Here is a 6,432-nt window from a genome sequence, read left to right as displayed (position 1 = left end):
CTCGTTTATACCCAGGCTAATCCTCCCTGAAGAAACAAGCTCTTACAGAGGCGCTAAGAAGCACTATGAACCAATTCTATCATTCAAGTAAGATGGACAGAAAAGACTGGCATGCCCCTGCTCCAGGCATTAACAACTACTGGCCGTGGTTAGTGGGACTGAGCATCAGCATCGAGAGTAGTTTAAAATATATAAGCAAATGTCACCTGCCCACCCAAGGTCCAGGGCACACCTAACACCTGCAGAAAACTGTAACATCGTAGAAGAACATTTTTAGTAACAGAAGTCTGGAAAGATTTCTGTCATTAAGCAATTTTGGTGCCAAAAATCAAGGTGTGGTGTCTGTTAAAGTTCTCCTATCTCACACTTTAAAACTTGCAGGCAATTTTCAGTCGTCTGCTTTCAAGGGGCCCTGTGGGCTGCACCCATTTCTGAAGCTCATAAAAGTAAGCAATTGCAATTGATTTGCAAGAGCAACTAACTCACTGACACCAAGGGATGTGGAAATGCTCCAACTGCATAAGGTAGGAACAATATTCTTCTGTCTGTATGTAGATGGGGTTGAAACTATGAATACTGTAGATTAATAAGCATGGGGCTCAATGGTGCCGTGCCTCAAAGGCGAAATACGCTTAACAGGTGATTGTCAACAAGCAATCAAAGAAACACAAGGGTTTTGAGAAGGCAAAATCATTTCTTATTTTATTTTATTCCCAGAGTGGAGTCTCTGAAGCCCAGCCTGAGCCCAGGCATGTGAGCTCCTAACTCAACCTCCCTCCTGAGCATTTGGGACACAGGAGTCCCATACCCTGAGCACACCACGCCATGCCCACACCACACCCATGCCACACCCACCATAACACACCCAGCTAAACTGTCTTTTTTTTTTTTTCATTCTAAACTGTGTTAGACTTGGTAAGTGTCGAGTTTCATCCCTGTGGCTGGGATAAAACACCCCAGCTAAGACAACTTAAGGAGAAAGTGTTTGTTTGGGCTCCAGGTCCAGGCTCCAGTGCATTTCTGAAGGGAGCCATAGCATGAACCTGCAGCAGCTAATCACGTCCAGTGGGGAGGAGAGAGCAGACGTGGCCTGCCCACTGCTCTGCCTGCTGCCTCTCCTCCTTTATGAACCCACAGAACCTTCTGGTCCACTTTCGGGCTGTGGTTTCCATGACAAACCCCTTCGGACACCCCCTCAGGCCTAGCTGAGCTGGGCAACCCTCACTGCCACTCTCTTCCCAGGTGGCTCTGCATTGCGCCGGGGGGTGACAACGACATCACAATAAGTAAGACACATCATTTTATTAATCCATTTAGCAAATGCTACTGGGACCCTAGACGTGTTCAGAACATCCTAGGCTAGACAGATCATAATTTAGGTAAGCATTGTAACTTCGTCAGGCTTTCCTGCTAGAGACCAGGGGACATGCAATATTTAAATATTTAACTCTGCGGTTGCTTTCTTCCTTGTGTTGTCAGTACTACCATAAAGCATGGTTTACACCAGGCCTGAAGCTTACCAATAAAGTGGAGGAAACAGATACCATGAATAGTACATATGTTTAAAAACGTGCATTGTTAGTGTATACAACATAACAGTGTTATTACATGCTATGATCATATTTCCATATTCCTGTATAATGTGTGAACACCTTTTCATACGTCACATTGCATACAGTATATATCAGGTCCTGTGGCTATAACTGTGTTGCTATATATTTTAAATATTATCTATATAGTATTAAATATTATGTGTCACTCCTATTACTGTATATGCAAACATTTTAGTTTTATGCATATAGTTACCTATCATATGTTAGACATGTGTGTTTTCTGCTATACACAACCACGACACATTTGTGTGTGTGGAAACACTCCCTCCATTCACTAGCTTGGGTTCTGAGAAGATGAACTACTTCACCATTTTCTCTCTCTCATTTTAAATACTCAAAACCCCATCCCCTACTCTCGCTTCCTATTCCTCTAAGATTGAAGCAAACACAAAGAATTTCCCCAACCCCAAAACTCTACCCCGCTCTCACACCACACCACTCTCTAACCCTTGTCCTGGGAGCAATACAGGGCACACACCACCATCTCTCCAGGTCAATGCATGGATGTAATCCCAGGCCAGGCAAGGCCAGCACACACGGAGCTTCCAAGAATGCAAAACAGGATGGCTAATCTGAATTCTCAAATTGATGGGATTTAAAATCACCATGGGAACAGAGCTCTTGGTGAATATGTGAGAGGTTGTATAGATTAGGTTATCTGAGACCAAAAGGCCCACCCTAATTGTAAGTAGCACCATTCCAGGGTCCCCAATTTCCTAAAAAAGAGAAAGGGGTCGAAGCTTCAGCATTCCTCCCTCCCCCCTCTCTCCTGCTGATGCAATGTGACCCGCTGCCTCACACCCCTCCTGTAGTAACTTCCCCACCAGGTTGGACCACGTACCCTAAAACTGAAAGCCAAGAAAAGTCCTTCCTCCTTTAAGTCCACTCCTTATCAAAATACCAGGTATTTTGATTAGCTAGTGCAAGTCAGCTGCCTGAGGAGAAGAAGATGGGCTGAGTCACTGTGGGTGCATCAAGTCACAACCTGGAGAACTCAAAGCTAAGAAAGGAAAGAACTGACCTGGACCCAGACAGCACTACGATACTCCCTCCCTAGAAGCCAGCCAGAGGGGAAGAGCTTCGCACGTCATCAAAAGACCATTCTACAGAAGGAAAGTAGTCTCTGAACAGAAGAGCAAGTGTAAGAACCCCTTCCATCCTAAGTCTCCTTCTCAGGCACTGACTGGACATTGTGTCAAGCTCCCACAGCATCTCGGGAGGCTATTTATGTCAGAGAGTTTGGGGGATTTCCTCCTAACCACAGTGAGAGACAAAGCTCACACAAAGTCTGTCTGGCTTTCCCTGATGCATAGGTATGTGTGACTCTGAGACAGGGTGACTACTTAGCTCAGAATCAAGGGACGTTATGAACAATGCATTCACTGAACATGCCAGGTTACTGACTTTCAGGAGACAGGCTCAAAACGACCCCCACAGACAGCCCTACTTCTGGGTAGTCTGAGACCTGGTTGGTTGTATTCTTGCCTTTGCCTCCTGTGAGATGCTCTGCATCCCTTATTTAAACTATTTCCTGTGGTGAATCTCTCAAGAAGTATATACCTACCTTTGGATGGTACCTTAGGGTTTCTCTTGCTGTGAAAAGACACCATGACCATGATCATTTTTTTTTAAGATTTATTTTTTTATGTATAGTGTTCTGCCTGCATATATGCCTGCATGGCAGGAGAGAGCACCAGATCTCATTATAGATGGTTGTGAGGCACCATGCGGTTGCTGGGAATCGAACTCGAGACCTTTGGAAGACAAGCAAGTGCTCTTAACCTCTTAGCCATCTCTCCATCCCCCCCCCCCCCCGCCATGGCAACTCTTACAAAGGAAAACATTTAATTGAGGTGGTGGCTTACAGTTCAGAGGTTTAGTCCATTATCATCATGGTGGGGAGCATGGCAGCATGCAGGCAGACTGGAGAAGGAGCTGCTACATGTTGATATGCAAGTAACAGGAAGTAGACTATGACACTGGGTGGTATCTTGAGCATATGTGAGACCTCAAAGCCTGCCTCCACAATGACATACTTCCTCCAACAAGACCACACCCACTCCAACAAGACCACACCCACTCCAACAAGACCACACCTACTCCAACAAGACCACACCTACTCTGACAAGGCCACACCTATTCCAACAAGGCCACACCTCCTAGCAGTGCCACTCCCTTTGGAAGTCATTCTTTCAGACCAGCACGGATGTGCATCACTACCCCCTACCCCACTCTCTCCTGTGTTTAAGTCTAAGCCTATTAGACTGCTTCCTAAAAAGCCCTTTCCTGTTTAAACTGGCCATTATGGCTTGTGGTTTAGATGTAAACTGCCCCCCTTAGGCTCATGTATTTCGATACTTAGGCCCAACTTGGTGGTTCTGTTTGGGAAATCCCAGAATCATCAAGATACGGGGCCAGCTGGAAGAACTGGGGAGGGGTTGTATCTCGAGCCTTACAGCCTGGCCTGCTTTGTGGTTCCTTTGTTTCTTGGTCAGCTGAAATGCAAGGAAACAGCCGTAGGACACTTCTGCTGCACAGAGCTGCCCACTGCCCGCTGCATCTGCCTGAATAGACTGTATGCCTTCAAACCGAGAGCTGAGAGAAGCCCTTCCTCCCTCACTTTGCTTCTCAGCAGGTATTTGGCAATAGCAATGAGAAAAGTAACTGATGAACCGCCTTCAGAGATTCCTATTCTCACAGCTGGAAGAACCCTAACTCGTGTGGAACCTGCACTGAGTGCCAGCAGAGAGGAATGCGAACTGCATTTCCATAATTCCCCCAAACTGAACCGATGACTTTCTCCTGCGTTAACTAGATGATGCTTTTCTAACCTTAGGAGAGCATCAAAACTACCTGCGCTTTTAAGAAATGAGTTTTAAGACTGAACCGTTGTTAGAAAAATGTTTCTTTCTGTAAAGCAAAGCTAGAGACTTGGGACTTGGAAAAGTGCTTAAAGTGCTTGCATTGTAAGAATCTGGGCCAGATTTTGAGGTCTCCAGAATCCACATAAGTGTTGTGTGGGTGTGGTGGCTATTCCAGCTTCAGAGAGGCAGCAGCTCACCCCCAGAACAAGCTAGCTGACAATCAAGACTAGCCATCTTTGCAAGCTCTGGGCTTGACTGAGAGACCCTGCCTCAATGAATAGGGTGTAGGAATGACTGGTTCCCAACATCAGTATCCGACGGCCATGTATGCACATCCACGTGCATGTGGATGCACACAAATGCGCAGCTACACACACACACACATACACACCACATAAGCACACACACAAGTAGAAGAAAACAGATAGATAGATAGATAGATAGATAGATAGATAGATAGATAGATAGATAGATAGATAATAAGTCAAAGCAAAGCAAAACACACACACAAAATTGCTTGATATTCTGGTTTGTTTGCGTGGAGTAAAAAAGCAGGAAATTCTAATTCTAAGTCAGTCTGATTGCTTGCACAATCGTTGGAACCCTCAAAAAGTCAGCAATTTACCTTCCACTTTAAGTAGAATTTGCAAATGTCTGTAATTTTTCAGACTCTAAAGGAATGCCTTTGGTCCATTTAGTAAACATTCAACAGATGCCTGCTGCATGTGCCGCCTCCATCTTCAGGACAGGAGACTAGAAAACAACCGAGGGAATGGCAGGAGGAAGTTTCTCACCTGGCGGACAGATCGACTGGCTCGCCCCTCGTGGGTACGGCTGCATAACGGAGGAGGGGTGATGGAAGAGGCAGGTATGGGGAGCAAAAATAACCAAGCCTGGCATCCTGAGCCTCGTTTCCTTTATGCTGGGTAACTGTCACGGCCGACATAGAGCAGCAGAGGGGGAATGAGTGGGAGGGAGGGGCAATATCCTAACTCAAACAGCCTCACCCCGTTTGAAAAAAACCTGAGTAGCTTTTGGCCTCTTCTGGTTCTTCTTGCATCTGGATCAAATCACCTGCAAGCAGCAGGTCTGGTGCCAAGGAGAAAGGAAGGTTCTCTAGTCAGACCCTAGGTAGATTTGGGTTTTGGGTTCTAGATTCGGGTTCCCTTGCTGCCACCAGTAAAGGGGCTTCAGGGAATGAGACTTGAAGGGTGCCAGGGGAGCGGGGGTCATCCATGTTTTATGGCGGCATGCTCTTTAAAAAGGTTGTCCCCAAGTTCAGTTATTTCCCTTCGGAAATGGCTATGGTTCTGTTTACTCCGGGGCTGTGTCACGGTTCGTTTCTGCCTACGCTGCTGACAGCTTTCATTCTCATTTTTCTCCTCTTTGGCAACAGCCACCGACTGCTGATACTGACGGTGTCATCAAAACCACAAGGCACAGCTTCATCAACCTGAATTTAAGAGGCGCGCTGAGGGTTCCAGGGCTACAGAATGTTATATTCCACAGCAAAGAGAAATGAGACATTTTCTTATTAAACGCATTGCCTGTGGAAAGCAAGAATTCTGGCTACCCAGGTATGGAAGGCATGGTGCTAATCCTATTTGTACATAGCGTTTTGACCTGGCAATTTTAAGAGTGCTGTCTTGTGTGCATCCTGACGGAGCTAGCTCAGCTGTGTCAGGGTGTGCGCTGTAGCCTGTGTGGAGGGAGGCTGATCTCTCGTAGGATGGTTACCCCTGCTCCTTCGCTCAGCTCCAGACATTACTTACCCTCTGCCCTCAGGCTCCCCACCTTTTCCCCCTTCTTTTCCTTCCCTTACATTTTCCTTCTCTATCTTTTATGCTAGGTTTTGTTGGACCTTTCTCATATTTATTTGGCTGTAGAATGAAGATAGCATGAGAAGGAGGAGGAGGAGGAGGAGGAGGAGGAGGGGGAGGAGGGGGAGGAGGGGG

The sequence above is a fragment of the Alexandromys fortis genome, unplaced genomic scaffold (assembly GCF_014885135.2).
Source record: "Alexandromys fortis isolate MF-2015 unplaced genomic scaffold, M_Fortis_MF-2015_v1.1 scaffold_162, whole genome shotgun sequence".
In the NCBI taxonomy this organism is placed as follows: Eukaryota; Metazoa; Chordata; class Mammalia; order Rodentia; family Cricetidae; genus Alexandromys; species Alexandromys fortis.
Note: the sequence above shows the minus strand (reverse complement) of the source record.